This window comes from Balaenoptera borealis, assembly GCF_965194805.1.
Source record: "Balaenoptera borealis genome assembly, chromosome: 12".
Lineage (NCBI taxonomy): Eukaryota > Metazoa > Chordata > Mammalia > Artiodactyla > Balaenopteridae > Balaenoptera > Balaenoptera borealis.
The window spans coordinates 9,631,940-9,650,500 of record NC_138869.1 but is presented as its reverse complement, the minus strand read 5'-3'; the positions used below and the strand labels follow the sequence as shown (position 1 = coordinate 9,650,500).

The following is an 18,561-nucleotide window of genomic DNA, read 5'->3' as shown; positions in this document are numbered from 1 at the left end:
GTGCTGTCGTTTTGCAAGATGTTACTGGTGGGGTAAAGGATATATGGGATCTCTCTGTATTATTTCTGACAATCGCATATGAATCTACAACAACCTCACAATTTAAAGCATAATTTAAAAATCCTATGATCTAGGTTTTATTTTTCCTACTTTTATTGTCGAGGAAACAGAAGCTTTAGAGAGGCTAAGTAAGCAGGCCCAGGGTAATTCAACTTAACAAATAAGTATGGAGGCCCTCCTATGTGCTAGGAGGCTGGCTACAGCAGTGAACACATTGCCCTCATTGAGCTATCATTCCTGGGTGGGCAGTCAGAATTCAAACCCAGAGCTGCTTGCCAAGTCCTCTAGTGCCCAGATTTCAGAGATATGGTCACAGGATCACAACGTGGTAAATAACAGAGCTGTGAATGGTTAAAACATTTGCAAAATTTCTAGGCAGATGTATATGAAGGCCTCTAACAGTGCCAGACAGGAAATAAGCACTCAGTCCCCTTTCTTCTTTTCCATCTCAGAGCGCAGAAGTGAGCCTCACCTCCACCATGACCCAACAGGGATTTTACCCCCCACACACCTGGATGGAATCCCATGGTGGGGCCGCTGGAGTGGTAGTAACCTGAGCCTCCAGCCCCATGTCGAATTCCATGGAGAGCCTTGCTCGAGGGCTCTGTTCCAGCGGAACGTACCATCTGAAACCTGTCAAGGAGTCAGTGGTGAGCTTTTTTCTGAATGTCAGCTCTTTTCACAGCATGGATCTGAATGAGTCCCCTTAAGCAAGACCAGATTTATGGCCAGAACAATTGCTCAGACCTCGGATCTCTAAGTGATGTTCAACACTGGTCCAAAGATTGGCTTTGTCCTCGCACAAGGAATTTTCCTTCGAATACTGTAAGGATGATTGCGCCTGGCAATCTATTCTTGTTGTCTTTCTTAGACACAGACTTCGGTGGGCTGGGGCGGGAGGTAAGAAGAGCCATTTTCCATAGAAAAGAATGTTGCAGATGCTGGATTCAAGGCCGGCTAGAGTTTGGCCACAGTTAACTACCTACCTCTCAGATGGAGAATGGTTTGAGCTGGGGAACTTCACCAAAAATAAGCATGGGTTTTTCTTCTGAGGGTGGACACACACACCTCAGAAAGAAATTCTTCAAACCAAGATTGCCATGTCTCTCGTGGCTCCAATTGCTGCTTTGGCATCAACTCTTACAAGCATATGCTGTACACAGGCAAGAAGAAAGTAAACAGGGAAGGAAGGAGCTCAGCATATTGGGTGCCAACCACGTGCAAGGCACTGTGCTGTGCTGCGCATTCCTGTTTAATGCAGTGTGATCCTGTGAGGGAGCACTGATGACCCCAACTGGCGGATGAGGAAATGGGGGCTCAGAGCAGGTAGAACATTTGCCTTAGTGCAACTACTTGAGCAGTGCCAAACCAGGATTCAAACCATCTGGCCTGACTCCTCATTCAATAATCTTTCAACAATATCATTCAGTTCACCCAGAAGAGACCCCTTTGATAATCCCTAAATAAATCACTGAATCTACACTCCTAGACCAACACTTCAATTCTGAAGGGAAGTATCTCCTCCCGGTTTCCCATTCCCTGTGGGCTACCATGTGGAAATGGAATTTAGTAGGGTCTTAACATCATTTCTGACATTGTTTGTCAAAGGATGGAGAAGCCCTTGGCACATGAGAATGGCTGAGACTTCAGCATCAGACAGACCAGAGTTCAAACCTTGGTTCCACCATTTTCTAGCTGCATGACACCGGGCACAAACGTGGACCCTGCTCAAACTTTCATTTTCTCAACTATATAACAGGGATGATTCCCACTTAGAAAGGTGCTTATAAGACGAATACTGACAGACAGATACAGAGAGAGAAAGACAAATATTGTATGATCTCCCTTATATGTGGAATCTTAAAAAAAAAAGAAAAGAAAAGAAAGGAACCAAACTCATAAAAAAGAGATCAGATGTGTGGTTACCAGAGGTGGGTGGGGGGGAGGGGGAATGGGGTGAAGGGGGTCAAAAGGTCCAGACTTCCAGTTGTAAGGTACATGAGTACTAGGGATGTAACGCACACAGCGTGATCCATATAATTAACACTGCTGTATAGTGTATTTGAAAGCTGTCAGGAGAGTAAATCCTAAGACTTCTCATCCTGAGTCAAAAAAACACATTTTTTTTCCTTTTTAAAAATCTATTTGAGATGATGGATATTAACTAAACTTGTGGAAATCGTTTCACAATATACGTAAGTCTAGTCCTTCTGCTGTACACCTGAAACTTATTCAGTGCTGTATGTTAATTACATCTCAGTAAAACTGGGGAAAAAAAGAAAAAGAAAAAGCCCTAAGTGACAAAAAAGACAGGGTTTTTAAAATTATTAAGTACTTTAAAAAGTATTAAAATTCTTTAATGGCTTCTTTTTCTTCCACTTCATCATTCGTCTGATTGACCCTACAGCTGATTACTTAGGACAGCTTTAAAATCCAGGTCAACCTTGCTTAGACTGATGAATTTGTATTAGCTCGTATTTTTTTTAAAAAGTGTTTGTATACATTGGAACAGTCGCATAATCAATAGAAGTGGGTCCCATTTCAAAGTCCAATGTGACCCCACTGCAGGCAGCCCTGGAATACCCAGTAAGCAGACTGTGTTAGTATTTAGGGCATCATAACGTACAAAACTTTTTGAAGAATTTGAGATATATTGATAAATAATTAGTTACCTTGGACAAACCACGTCTTCTTTATACTACAGTTACAGCTTCATATCCTTCTGAATCACACAGACAAGGAGGCACTATAACCTTTCCAGTGCTTACTGGCAGCAGGGAAAGTGGGTTTGGGTCCAAAATAGATAAGGTTTCTGTACAGAGAGAAAAAAGAAGGGCAAAGGTATGTGGGGTTTTTTTTCCTTCCAAAGGGGGAGAGAGCTTCCCAAAGAATGGGAAGCTGATGGCCTGGGATGGTAGGTGATGCCGTTTCTGTACCTTGGAGGCTGCTTCAGAAGGGCTGCCCAGCCGCCTTCCCTCTGCCTCTCCCCAGCTCACTCCTCCTCTCCAGCAACTTTGTGTGGACCCTGGGGTTGTGCTGTGAGGGTCCTTGATCTGATTAGGGCAATTCTTCCTCTCTCCCTTCCACGCCCCGCCCCCGCCCCGCTTTTTCCCTCCTTCCCTCCCTTTCTTCCTTCGATCTAGAGCACCTTCTGTCTTACTGTTCTAGATATTGAAGATTCAACTGCCAATAACTCAGACAAGGTCCTGCTCCCGCGGAGCTAATGCTCTAATGGAGGGGTGCTGGGGAGGAGGTGGGAGAGACATGATTAGCCAGGAAACATGGTTTAAGTCATGTAAGTTAACTTAAAAGAGATCATTTAAAATAGTGATAAGATCAATGAAGAAAATACAACAGGGAATGAAATAGAGAATGACCCGTTGTGGCAGCAGAGTGGCATCAATCTGACAGTGTGATCAGGGAGGACTCCTATGAGGAGGTAGTGTTTGAGTTGAGACCTGAATGATGACAAGGAACCAGTCATGCCACGATCTGGGGGAAAGATTTCCAAGCAGAAGGATTAGCAAGTGCAAAGGCTCTGGGGCAGGAGCAAGTCTGCTGTGTTTGAAGAACTGAGTGAAGGCCAGGGTGGCTGGACCATAATAAACGGGGGAGAAGAGAGGTTTGAGATAAAGCTGGGGCAGTGGACTGGCTATGGGAAGGAGTTCAGACTTTATTCTACATGCAAAGGGAAGCTATTTGAGGGGGTGACATGATTTGGGTTCTTAAAAGGTCTCTCTGATGGCTGTGTAGAGAATAGACTATCGGGGGTGGGGGGGTGGTCTTAGTCCTTCCGGGCTGCTATAACACAAATACCATAGACTGGGTGGCTTAAATGACAAACGTTTATTTCTCACAGTTCTGGAGCCTGGCAAGTCCAAGGTCAAGGCACTGGCATATTTGGTGTCTGGCGAGGCCTGGCTTCTCTGTTCTTAGATGGGCATCTTTTTGGTGTACCCTCACATGGCAGAAGGGGCAGGGGAGCTATCTGGAGTCTCATATAAGAGCACTAATCCCATTAATGAAGGCTCCGCTCTCATGACCTGATCACCTCCCTAAGGCCCTACCTCCAAATGCCATCACACTGGGGAGTAGGTCTCCACATATGAACTGGGGGAGAGGGCATAAGCATTCAGTCTATAGCTGGCAGGGATAGAGGAAGGAGATAAGTTAGGGGACTTCTGCAATCTTTCTCATGAGAGAGGATGGAGGTTCCAAATAAAATAAGAGACTAATGAAGATAAGTGGACAGATCTGAGGTATAGTTTGGAGATAGATGTACTAGTTAAGGTAATGCCAGCTCCTGAACCGAATGACCCCAAAAACTTGGTGGTTTTTGACATAAAGTCCAAACAGTGAGCAGTTCTAGAAGAGCAAGTGGCTCTCCTCCAAGTGGTGACTCAGGGACCCAGGATCCTCATCTTGTGACTCTGCCAACCCCTGGGGCCCCAGAATCCTTTGAGGATCCTCTTCATCCAGCAGACAGATGGAGAAGGACACGTGGGCCTGCTGTGGCACAGATCGTTCCACTTATATCTCTTGATGAGAGCTAGTCACGTGACCTCACCCAAATGACAGGAGCTAGGAAATGTAGTCCCTGTTTGGGCAACTACTTCCCATCAATGGTCCTACACTGTGGAAAGGGGACACAGATTTGCGTCCAGCTGGCCATTTCTGTCATGGCAGAGTTGGCAGACTTTTTGGTGGATTGCACGTAGGGGTTGGAGGAAAGCAAGGTACCCAAGATGACTCCTTGGCTTTTGGCATGAGCAAGGTGAAAGGTGGGCATTAAGTGAAATGGGAACTTCGGGAAGGAGGAGATTTATACTGGGAGCAGGAGGAATTAAGACTTCCACTTTGGACGTATGTAGTGTGAGCTGCCTCTGAGATATCCAAAAGGGACTGTTGGAAAGGCAGTTGGGTATATGAGTCAGGACAGCAAAGGAGGTGTCAAGAGTGAAGATTTAAATATTGCATTTCCCCTTTTCCTGGTGGCTTCTGATACTGGTATGGGTCCCCCATTGCCCTTGATCCTCAATGCACTAACTACATCAGCATAAATTCACTCCTCCTTAGAGATAATGTTTATAATTCCACTACGCATGAAATGATAGCTTTTACTATTACATGCATTCACTCATCCAACACTTTATTGAGTGTCTATTATGTGCTGACCACTAGTGATTAGCAAGGAAGAAGACATAGTCTCTGCCTCATGAAGATTGATTCTAGTAGGAGAAGATAGATAATAAACAAATAAAGAAGTAAGTATAGGGCGTCAGGTACACTGAAGAGAAACAGGGCAGGGTGAGTAAGAAAATACTAGAAGCAGGAGGACTTCTATAGTAAGAAATACGTGAGTAGAAACTGGAAGGAAGTTGAGGGAGCAAATCGTGTGTCTCTAAGGGGGGAGGATGTGCCAAAGCAAGGACCAAGCAGGTGCAAAGACCCAGAGGCAGAAGAGGGCCTGGCATGTTTTGAAACCAGCCAGGAGGCCAGTGTAGCTGGAGAGGGGTGGGAGGGGAAGACTGGTAGCGATGAGGTCAGAGAGGTGGGCAGGAGGCAGGTCATGCAGTAGCCAAAACAGGCTTTTTCCCCCCCAACACCTTCATGTAACTGGAGAAGGAGGGAGAAAAACACTATTTCCGGGTGCAGAAATCTTTGCAAAAAAAGTAACACACAATCAAGGACTTCCTGTGCAGTTCCCCAAATGAAACACCTTCAAAGTGGAGGATTTGCGACCAAAATGAGAAAGGGTCACAGTTTCCTACTGCGAAGTATAAGACACACAATCTCTCCTCCTGCAGCAGGTTTGCTGCACAGTTAATTGCAGCCACATGTGAAGCGCTGCAGGGGAGTGTTTGAAGCCAGCGCCATCAGAGACCCGGACAAACACCCCCCAGCGCTCCTGCTCCCAGCAAAACCAGTTGTGTGATCAGCCCAGGAGGATGGGAACAGAAAAGTGCTGCGATGATAAATACTATGTTTTCTGAATTTCAGCTCCAAAATCTGAGCTAGAGGCCTTTTGTTGGCTTGTTTTTATAAACATCAGAAGAAGCTGATTTAAATGAGAAAAAATTTTTTTCCAGGAAGAAAAAAATTTTCTGTTTTCTCTGTTCAATTACTGTGCATGGTTCCCTCCTGATCTGCCCACTGCAGTGAGGCCGTGAAACCAAAATAGCCACGGTGGAGGCTGGGCGTTTTATCTGTGCTCTTGATCTTGGTGGGACCTGGCAGGACACTGCCGCTGCAGGCAGTAACTGCAAACATGTGGGCAGGGCTTTCTAGCGGATGCTCCTGAGGTTGTCTTATTTAACGCTGACATCCCTAGAACTGGGCCCGTTTTCTCTGACCCACAGTGGAGTGTGTACACTGGACTGGGTTTTGGTTCCCCAGCGTCTAGAGTTTTATCCTATTTGGGGGAAACTCTCCATTGGCTGGGTCTACAGAAACCAAAGGGGGCCACGTGGTCCCTCCCTGGCAGCCAGGAGGTAGGGGAATGAGCAAGGCTCAGCCAACTGGATGTTCCCGCCAGGGTTCTTCATGCTTGAGACAGTGATTTGAAGGCTTGGTGGTGGCAGCCGTGTCAAGAGTCCTGGGACACCAGTGCCCGGGCTGAAGTGGTGAACACAGTGCCGGGACAGCCAGGGCTTCTTCCCTTCCCGAGCTCCTGACCACATTCTGAGTCTGCATCTCTAGACTCCCATCTATTCTTTGGTCACCCAATACCCATCTTATAACCTCTCTCTCTGCTTATGTTAACCAGAGACCTTTTCTGTTGACTACAACCCAGAACCCTGGCCTACTCTTAAGTCATCTGCAGACCCCCATTCATGAACAAAAATTCCCTGGACTCCCAGAGTTCACTTTTATTGTTTTTGTTCTCATGTCACTCGAATATGGACACCATAAAACTCAACGTAAGTCCCTTAGAGGCTTGCAGCTTCTTTTTTCTTCCAGTCTCACTGAGATATCATTGACCTATATGTATAAGTTCAAGGTGTACAGCACAGATTTGAGTTACATACATCATGAAATGATGACCACAGTACATGTTGAACATCCGTCATCTCATACAGAAGCAACGTTAAAGAAACAGGAAAAAAAAAAAACTTTTTCCTTGTGACGAGAACTCTTAGGATTTGTACCTTTTTAAAAGGCTTGTAGTTTTTTTTTTTTTTTTTTTTTTTTTTTTTGGCCACACTGTGCTGCTTGTGGGATCTTAGTTCCCTGATCAGGGTTTGAACCCGGACCCTCGGCAGTGAAAGTGCTAAATCCTAACGACTGGACCGCCAGGGAATTCCCTGGCTTGTAGCTTTTAAGCAATTATAAAACACAAACATATTTGCAAGCTAAATATAGGCAATGCCACTAAATCAGCAATGTTGAAATTAACAGCATTAACTTAATACGACAGATGATGTTGTTCTGTGAAACTAAATATGTTAGCAGTGTGAATGTGGAACTCACCTCTGGGCTCATGTGTTTGTATTTTCTTACTACCGTGGGCCCCTTGGTGACTTAACTCTCCTGACTTTTCTCCATTCAAACCACCATGAACGCCTCATTCATCCAGCTTGTCTTGGGGTCCTTGGCTCTTTATTTTGCATGGGCACATCATTCACTACTGAGGACCACTGATGTTCCTTTGGCTTTGGCTGGGACAATTACAATGATTCTACTCCGCTTAAATAACACTGTAAACACATGCAAATGCAGGGCCTGAAACCAGCTAGAAAGGTCATCCAGATGACCCAGTATTTGTTTATATCAAATTTTTAAAGATTAACATAAAAAATACTAGAGTTTAAAAATTCTCATAGAAAACTCATAACTTCCTAAGACTACATTTGTAAACCTCAGTTTCAGAAATCATGACAAAGTAGTTAGGAGCACAAGCTTTAGAGTTTAAAAAAAATCCTAGTTTTGAATCCTAACCCCGCCCTTTAATAGTCTTGGAATCCTGGGCAAGTTAACTCCTTTGAGTCTTAATTTTCTCACCTGTAAAACAGAACAATAATACCTATCTCTTAGAACAGCTGTAGTTCACAAGATGATTACGTAACTATTCAATAAATGTTAGTAATTATTGTTATTGGCATCGTAATTGACATTCAGATTGGTTAACATATTTGCCCCAGTTCAGACAGCCAGCTAGTCACAGAGACAGAACTGGAACCCGAATTTTCTCAACACCTAGCCCATTGCTTTTAATACCATCTGTGTGGATCACCTGAGGGATTTACACTGCAGGAAGTCACTCAGTCCCCAGGTTAATTCCATTGAAGACCTTTCTAAAAAGACTGATCTCATTATTCCCCTGCTTGAAAACATCTATCTCCTATTCGTTACACCTGTGGTTCTCCAAATGGGGTCCCCTCATCAGCAGGGACAAACACAAATTCTCAGGCCCCATCCCAGACAGACTCAGTCAGAAACTCTGGCAGTGGGGCCCAGCAATCTGCATTTTAACAAGCCCCCCGGATGATCCTGAAGCATGCTATGGTCTGAGAATTGCTGCTTTATAGAAACAAGTCCAGACTTAGCATGGCATTCAAGGCTCTTCCTGTTCTGGTCCCAGCCCATTTTTCTAGCCTTTTCTTCTAACACTCCTAAAACACTTTTATGCTCCAACACCATTAGACATTCCTCTCTGTCTTAAACTTGACAGGCCCTTTTAGGCCTTGGTACCTGCAGTGCAGTTCCCTCTACGAGCATTTCTTCAAAAGATCTCTTTCTTGGTGGAGCCTTCCCTGATTGCCTCAAGGCTGGATTTGCAGCTTTGCAGCCTATTTGTCATACTTCCATCACACACAGCATGCAACCCTTGGGGACTGGCTTCTTGCACTCAGCATGATTCCCTGGAGAACCATCCAAGCTGCTGTGTGTATTAATAGCCCATTCCTTTTACTGCTGAGGAATACTCCACGGTGTGGACGGACCAGAGTTTGTTTAACCATTCACATGTTGAAGGACATCTGGACTCTCTCCAGTTATTGGCTGCTACAAACAAAGTTGCTGTGAACGTTCCTGCACAAGTGTTTGTGTGAACCTGCCCGCTGTTGGTGAACCCTTTCTGTGACTGGGGAATTCTCTCCTTTAGAGTCCTGCGCACTGAAGACACAGCCAGAAAAACTCATTTTCCCAACTTGCATCTGGGGAGCAAGTTCTGTCCACCAGACACAGCCATGCAAGGTTTTGTTCACAAGTGAGCAGTGCGAGGAAGCAGGCACTCCAGGGAATCACGTTAAGACGAGGATGAGAGCAGAGGCAACCGGCTTTGGGGGCAGCGCGGGTGGGGCTGGGTGTCCACGTCACTGCAGCTGGTGAGCTTCAGTGACTGTACCAGCTGGGCTGTGGCAGTGAGGTCTTTGCTGAAAGTCCCGTGGGGTGGTTTGGGCATTGTTTCTGGTCCTGTAGCCTCCAAGCCCCACCCTCTGGGCCTCTTGCAAATTTCTAATATTCTTTTACAAATTTATTTTCGGCTTAAATAAGCTTGAGTGGATTCTGTTATTTGCAATTAAGAGCTGTAACCAATCCCCCTCCCTAGCCTCACTGCTAGCCACTCCTAAACTTAGTGCTCCAGCTCTACTAAACTCCCTCCAGGTTCCCAAATATTCAGAGTGGCACGTACTTCCCCTATTACGGTGCTTGTCACACTGTACTAACATTGCCTGTTTACTTATCTGTCTCCCTCCAGGAACTGTAAACTGGTATCTCCAGCCTGTGTCACACTTCTATTGCCCTTAGTATATGTTCAATCAATCTTCAAATGATTATTCAAATGATTGCTCATCTTTATCTTTGATGAGATAAGAACAATGCCTGTGACTAGTACTATTATGGTCACTTTGCCCCTCTGAACTAAAGTTTCCTCATCTATAAAATGGAATAACACCACTAAGAGAAGGACAGTTGAAAAGTCAGTGGCGACAACAACAGAAAACCAACATCCCAATTTTAAAAACTAGTCAAGGGGAACTTGCCTGGTGGCACAGTGGTTAAGAATCCGCCTGCCAATTCAGGGGACACGGGTTCGAGCCCCGGTCCGGGAAGATCACACACGCTGCAGAGCAACTAAGCCCGTGCGCCACAACTACTGAGCCTGTGCTCTAGAGCCCGCGTGCCACAACTACTGAAGCCCGCACGCCTAGAGCCCGTGCTCCGCAACAAGAGAAGCCACCGCAATGAGAAGCCCGCGCACCGTGACAAAGAGTAGCCTCCGCTCACCGCAACTAGAGAAAGCCCGCGTGCAGCAACGAAGGCCCAACGCAGCCAAAGATAAAAACAAAATAAATAAATTTATTAAAAAAAAAATTGGCCAAGGACTTGAATAGACATTTCTCCAAAGAAGACATACAAGTGGTGAATAAGCACATGAAAAGATGCTCAACACTACTAATCACTGAGGAAATCAAAATCAAAATCACAGCGAGCTACACCTCACACCCATTAGGATAGCTGTTTTTTTAAAAAAGAAGAAGAAAAAAAAAAAACCCAGAAGACAGAAAACAAGTGTTGGTGAGGATGTGGAGGAATTGGAACCCTTGTACACTGACACTGGGAATGTAAAATGGTGCAGCCTCTATGGAAAACAGTATGGTGATTACTCAAAATTTTAAAATATAACTATCATATGATCCTGCAATCCCACTTTTGGATATTTACCCTAAAGAACTGAAAGGAAGGCAATTCTGACACATGCTACAACATGGAGAAACCTTGAGGACATTATGCGAAGTGAAATAAGTCAGTCACAAAAGGACAAACACTGTACAACCCCACTATACGAGGTACCTAGAGTACTAGTCAAATTCATAAAGACAGAAAGTAAACTGGTGATTGCCAAGGGCTGGGGGGAGGGGGAATGAGGAGATAGTATTTAATGGGGGCAGAGTTTCAGTTTTGCAAGACGAAAAGAGTTCTAGAGATGGATGGTGGTGACGGTTGCACAATAATGTGAATGTACTTAATGTCACTGAACTGTACACTTAAAAATGGTTAAGATGGTAAACTTTACGCTATATGTATTTTTCCACAAATTTTTTAAAAGGTTAGTAACAAACCACAATGTTACCACTTCATTTCCACTAGAATGGCTAAAAGAGTATCAAGTGCTGGCAAAGACTGTGAAGCAACTGGAACTCTCATACACTGTTGGGCACATTTTATAAACATTTAAAAATTTAAACATATACTTATCACATGACTCTGCGATTCTACTGCTAGACAGATACCCAAGAGAAATGAAATGTTACAAAAAGACTTGCACACAAACGTCAGAGCAGCTTTACTTATAATAGTAAAAAACTGCAAAAAACTATTAAAACTTTTTAATAATAAAAATTAAATGTCCCTCAATAGGTAAAAAGATAAACAAATTGAGATAGATTGACACAATGGATTACTTCTTAGCAATAAAAGGAATAACCTACTGATACATGCAACAGCAGGGATGAATCTCAAAAACATTATGGTGAAAAAAAGAAACCAGATACAAAGGACTACATGTGTGACTTCATCTCTATGAAATTCTAGAAAAGACACATCTAATCTATGGTGATGGAGATGCAGTCAGTGGTTGCCTGCGATAGGGCTGAGGAGGGATTGACTGCAAAGAGGCATGACGGAACTTTCTGGAGTGGTAGAAATCATTTATACTTTATTGGTGGTTACATATGTGCATACATTTGTCAAAAGTCCTTGAGGCGTGCACCTAAAACAGATCTAAATTTTACATCGATAAAGTTGAAAGAATGTTAGGAGGACGCAGATGAGAAAGTGTACTCAGTATCTATGTTTCAAACATTAGATCTCACTTTTCAGCCTCAAAGTAATTAGAATGTCTCACATTAATGTTATAAATGTTTTGGGTACTCTTATAATGCAGCAGTAAAACGATAGAGAAAGAAAAGAAGCAAAACCTGACACTTTCCAGAGTTTTCTCTTTGAAGGGGGAGAAGAGGATCCAGAGGGGTCATCTGGATGGTATGGTGGAGAGCCTGACATTTGAAACTGTGGCCACTATTTTGTTACCATGAGAAGTCTGAGAGCCCAGAGGGGGCCTGCAAGGCACCTTCAAATGATATCTATTATCATTTGATCCTCAATACCCAAGAAGTAGATTTGACTGCACTCATGTTTCCAGTTGTTAAATAACTTACTTGTGGTGGAACTAGGGTTTGAACTTAAATCTGTCTCCAAAGTCCATACTCTTTTGACCACAAACCCCAAAACTGGAATCCTATGGTCATATGCTGTGGGTCCTGCCACCAAAGCCCATTTCCTTTGCTTTACAATGATGAGGGTCCCCAGGAGAGCCCCTGAATTCTGTGCAACTCCAACCTACATAGGACAAACAGTCCAGTGTTACTACTGTTGGTCAGGTCTGCTGGCAGGTTGCTTTCTTTTTCAGACACGTATTTCTTTTTATTTACAGTGGTGTTCAATGCAAATCAATTCCATAACATGAGAAGTTACTGTGGATCAAAGCACAAACACAATGTACAATCCAAGACAGATGTACAGCTTTCCGGCCATGAAGCAAAAGGGAATGTTCATTCACACCCACAGTAGCTTGAGACCTGTTGGTTCTGCTTGTTCCCATGTTGGTTTCTAAAGATGGCAAGACTTGACTTTGGTTGTGAAGACTACTGGGGCCGTCCTGGATCTTGGAACATCTTGGCGTTGCTGTGTGACCACAAGATAAAAGTCTTCACAGAGTGTCTATTTCTAAATAGCTTTCCCTGTATCGGATGTAAAAGATCTACTTCCCAGAATCAGGCTATGTTAGGCTTCCAACCCTTTAGACCCATGTTCTAACCCTCTAAAAATATGGACAGATTGTGATGGGTGTTGTGATTGCTCATGTCACTCTGCTGACTGAAGCCCATGGCTTAGATTCCTATCCTGCTTCAGGAAAGTCTGTTGAAGGGTCTGCGCATCAACAAAGGCCTGGTTGGGCTTCCCTGGTGGCAAAGTGGTTAAGAATCCGCCTGCCAACGCAGGGGACACGGGTTCAAGCCCTGGTCCGGGAAGATCCCACATGCCACGGAGCAACTAAGCCCCTGAGCCACAACTACTGAGCCTGCGCTCTAGAGCCCTCGAGCCACAACTACTGAAGCCCGCGTGCCTAGAGCCCATGCTCTGCAACAAGAGAAGCCACCGCAATAAGAAGCCTGCACACCGCAATGAAGAGTAGCCCCCACTCGCCGCAACTAGAGAAAGCCCATGCACAGCAACGAAGACCCAAAGCAGCCAAAAATAAATAAAATAAATAAATTTATAAAACAACAACAACAAAGGCCTGGTTCACTGTCAACTCAGCACACGTGCAGGCTGACATCCTGGTTGGCTCGGTCAGGCTCTCTCTCGTGTACTGAGTCGTGGAACCGAAGCTTCGGAGGGGACGGGCTTCAGACAGGGCCCGGTTTCTCCCTCCCTCAGCTCTCCCTTCCCGGGGGACCTAGTCTATCTGCAGGCTCCGAGCTTCTCTGCTTCTGTGGCAGTGAAATGGCTACTGCAGGTCCAGGTCCCACACTCTCACACCACAACATCCAGAGGAAGAGGAAGAGTCTTTTCCAGGAGTTTCCAGAACAGACTTACTCAGGAGCCCGAGCAAGCATCCTCTTGGAAGTCCTTGGCTGTGTCCAGCCCTGAGCTGTACACTGCAGAAGCCAAGCCCATCGCTGTGACCAGTAAGTGCCTGCTCTGGAGGAGGAGGGGGTCAGACCCTCTAAACCACATGGGTGGTAGGAGAAGATGGGGGTACATTCCCTCCTGAGTAGCTTCCTCCATACTTTGAACTGACTGGCTTAACCCTAAAACATGTCAAGTCTGGACATTGTTCAGTTCTTAGATCCATGAAACTCCCTGCTGCATTTGGCACTGCTGATCCTTGAAATTCTCTACTCTACAGGTTCCCCGACCTGGCTGTCAGCAGAGTACATCAAAGTGGAGAATTTTACATTACCCATGCCCAGGGGATCCAGATTTCACGGGTATGAGGTTGGGGCAGGGGACAGACATCTGCATGTTTACAAACCCTCATGGGTGACTTTGATGCAAGCAGCCCTGATGGAGAACCACCGCCCTAGGCTGCTGTGACATCACCCCTGCCGGTCCGTTCATTCTCTCTGCAGGTATGTACTGAGTGTGCACTAGGTGCCAGGCACTCAGGTAGGTGCCGAGCATCTGGAGACGAACAAGGCAGACAAGCTCACGTCTTTATGGAGCTTATGTCTTAATGGGGGATGGGAAAAGAGACAAATAATTACTTCGGTTCCAGAGATTTCAGATGGTGCTACGAGCTAGAAAGGAAGTAACTCAGGATGAAGTGAGTAGGAATAAAAAGAGCTACCTGAGACAGGATGGTCGAGAGTGTCTGCCCTGCATGATTCACACCAGCCAAGGCATGGAAGCAAACTAAGGGTCCATCGATGGACAAATGGATATATGCACATATATACAATGGAATATTGTTCAGCCTTAAAAAAAGAAGGAAATCCTGCCTTTTGTGCCAAGATGCATGAACCTAGAGGACACTACGCTAAGTGAAATAAGCCAGACAAAGACAAATAATGTAGGATTCCAGTGACATGAGGAATCTGAAATAGTCAAACTCATGGAAGGAAAGAGTAGAGTGGTGGTTACCAGGGGCTGGTGAGGGAGAAAATGAGGTGATGATCAAAGGGTACAGACTGCAGTTAGGCAGGATAAATAATTTCTGGTGATCTGTTATACAGCATAGTGCCTGGAGCTAACAGTATCATATTGCATACCTAAAATTTGCTGAGAGGATAGATCTTATGTTCAGTGTGCTTACCACACACACACACACACACACACACGCAAAATACTACTAATTAAGGGGGGCGGAGGAACCCAATGATAATAATGGGGAGGTGATGGATACGTTTATAGCCTTGATGGGGGATGGTTTCACAGGTGTATACTTATCCCCAAACCCACTGAGTTGTGTACATTAAATCCGCACAGCTTTTTTGCATGTCAATCATACCTCAATAAAGTGGTTTAATAAATGGCTGCCCCGGAAGGTGGGGAAGGTCAGAAGGACAGACCCAAGACAGGAATGAGCTTGGTGCACCGGAGGAAAGAGGAAGGTCGGGTGTTCATCCAGGCAGGAGGGGCAGGAGGCAGGAGATCAAGGAGGCAGGGCCCTGTGGGCAGCAGTAAGGAGTTCAGACTTACTCTCAAAGCAGCGGGAAGCCTCATATACTCCCCGTATTCTTGTGCATCTCTGGGTTTTCTGAGAGCTGCTTTCTCTCCACCTGCCTCTTAAGCTTTGCTGTTCTCCCAGCTTCTCTCCCTGCCCCTTGTTTTTCTCATTCTACCCAGGGAGGTGGGGGGATCTTGATTGCTCTCAGTTGGCCATCAAGACCTCTCCTGGGTCTCGTGCTCATGTATCAGATGCAGCTGGACCCCCCATCCAGCCCAGAGGCCCCTCAAACTTGTGCAAGGTCCTCGGTAGCCTCCCCTTCAATCGGCTCCACCCCCGTATCCCCAGCAGGTAACAACGCTCCCTGCTACCCAGACAACCACCTAGAAACCAGAGGGTCCTCCTGAGTCCCTCCCTCTCTCTCACCTCCACAGCCAATTACCGATTTATTCTAACCTCGTGACTATGTCTCAGATCTCTCTTTTCCTCACTATCCTGCCCAATGGCAGTCCTAAACCAGAGGGCCACAGCTCTCCCTGGGCAGCTGCAGTCGCCCCGCATCGTCCCCCTCCCCCAGTCCTGTCCCCTCAACTACGTTCTTCTCTCTGAACTTGCTAAAGTGTAAGTCTGCTGGGGATGAACCTGGAAAAGTCCGAATTCCTCCCAGTGTATGGTGGGATCTACTTTTTCTCCCTCCCCCCACCCCCCAGCCCTGTTCTTCTTGACCTTGGCAGATGCCTAAGCCAGGATAACAAAAGGAAGCCTTGAGGATGGGATTCAGGGTAGAGGGAGAGACCCAGCATAACATCACAGAGACTCGAGATATGCAAAGAGGGTCGCTATCTAGGTTTTGAGGACACAGGCGGGTCAAGGAGATGGGAAAAGGCATCTGGACAGGACAAGCATGGGAGGCCCCTGAGCGCTCTGGGTACCGTCGGGTGGGAACATTCAGCTTGAACCTGAAGAGAAGGACCACTTTGCGTGGCCCTGTGACCGATGTGCCCTCGCTGGCCAGCACTACAGCTGCTGGATCCTGTGTCCTCCTCTCACCGTGAAGGGGTCGCCGCCGCGCAGGATGCTCCGCGGCCGCCCTCCTCCCACACACCTCTCCCACCTCCTCTGTTACCTTCCTGGAAAGGACTCGGACCCTCCTGTGAGCCTCTGCGGCTCTTGCTTCTCCTGTGCGCTGTTCTCATACCTGCAACGACTTCACCCCTGCCCATCTCCTGGCTATGCTCTGCTCATCCTTACGACTGCCATTGCATGTCTGAGTATTACGTAAGGGGGAGGAAAGCCATGTTTGCGCATCACACAGTCCCGGATTAGAGCTCCAGCTACACTGTTTACTCAGTGTGAGACCTTAGCAAGCATTTTGTCTGTCTTATTACCAGGAAACTAGACAAACCCTTCCTTGTGGGTCTTTCTGAGGCTCAAATGCACTTATTTAAAGTGCCTGGCACATTGTAGGTGTTCAGTAAATGTTAGCTCTCTTTCTTGCCCTCGAGGCACTCAATAAAATGTTGGTCCTAATTCTAGAGTCACCGAACAGCTAGTCTGTGGGATGCTACCTACAGTGTCTCAGAGCACTGCCTTTCCCTTCTTCCTTGACCTCCCTTTACAGGTTAACGTGTGCAATTTTCATTTATTATGTATTGGAAATGATGTATTTTCCATGCAGAGTAACATGCAGGAGCTATCACTTACTAGGTGTCTACTCTGTGTCTGACCTTCACCAGGTGTTTTCTAGACAGTCCCTCAGTTAATATTCACAATGACTGTTGGGGGTCAGTAGTATTAATCTCTATCCTACTCTGACCAAGTTGAGGCTCTAAGTTAAATAACTTCCCTGAAGTCACACAGCCAGTAATTGAGAGAGTCAAGATAGAAAGCCAGTCTTCTGGATTCCAAAGCCCGTATCCTTATAAATAGACCACATTTCCTCTCATGAAAATTACAATATAACAATAATAGTAATAGAAATAGTTAGCTCTTAGTGATTACTTATTTCCTGGGAATTGTTATAACTCTGAACATGTATTAATTTAATTAACTTCTGCAAACACCCTATGAACTATTATTATCCAGTTTTTCAGAGAAGAACTGAAGCATAGGAGATGAGATGACTTGTCCAGACCGTGAGCAGAATCTGTTTGTAGATATAACATGCGGAACCCCACACTCTTCAGTTTATCTTTTTTCTTCAAGGAGCATAAGACCCACAATCAAATGAGAGAGGGAATAAGTGGGTAAGATTTACACACCTTGATGTTAGCTGTTATGCTGAAATTCAGGGGAGGGGCAATACCGAGTGTGCTTAGGGTTTGAAAGCCTGTGTACAGAGGCACTGTTTTCCTGGAACTCTGCATGTGCAGTGGAGGCCACCACCACAGAAGGGCGGGCTAGATCCTGAGGGTCACGAGGAGGGCAAAGGAACCGGGAGATGAAGTTTGTCACCCATCCCTGGAGACCTACAGAGTCAGAAGCCATACAAAGATGATGAGCAGCCCAAGAGAGCAGGCACAGACTCTTGCAACCAGCAAACAGCGCGGACAACTTGCACAGTCCCTCGGGAGTGTGTCACCATGATGTCACCTTGTTTATTCCCCTCGTGGGAATCGGGGCCCACTGGGGCTTGATTAACCGCCAGCTGCAGAGAGCAAAACGACAATGCTTTTAAACTTATTCTTCAGACCATCAGTAGCTCCCCAGCTAAAAGTCACTCAGAAGTAAATCACAGGGTTGTTTAATCTTTGCTCTGATTCTGCGATTTAGCAGCAATTCTGTGTCACTTCCCTTCAATCACTTGGCGTGTCACCACTTCTTCAGCGCGGTGTGAAAATCATCCATGCAGACAAACATGTATTCATGGAGAGTTTCATGCCCATTCACCGAGAAGGTGCTCAGGAGATGATGGTGAATAAGGATGGGACAGTCCCCGTGGGCTAGGAACTGAGTCAAGGTGGGAAGGGGGACATTTAAGAAACAGAGTTGTATTAGGAGTTTCTAAAGGAGGTGAACAGAGAGCCCTGGGCGTGCACAACACAGGTCCCCACTCAGTCCTGGGAGGACAGAGGATGCTGCCCCGCAGAGTCGATGTCTAACTGAGGCTGGGGGCAGAGTAGGAGCGAGGCAGGTAAAGTGAGGGAAGAACAGCACGTACAAAGGCAGGAGACAGCACGTCCAAGGAACGGAGACGATTCCAGTTGCCTGAAGGGTAGAGAGCCAGAGGGAGGGCGCTGTAAGGCGAAGAGAACACCGGGTCACAGCAGATTGTACAGGACTCCGTAGGCCAGGTTAAGGCATGAACGGTTTCAGGGCTTTTC

At 45.9% G+C, this 18,561-nt stretch overlaps 1 protein-coding gene across 9 annotated transcripts in view; it reads right to left on the bottom strand.

Moving 5' to 3' along the window:
- Positions 1 to 18,561, bottom strand: part of LOC309607261 (phosphatidate cytidylyltransferase, mitochondrial) — a 272,769-nt gene that overhangs the window by 159,491 nt on the left and 94,717 nt on the right. The window lies entirely within an intron of this gene.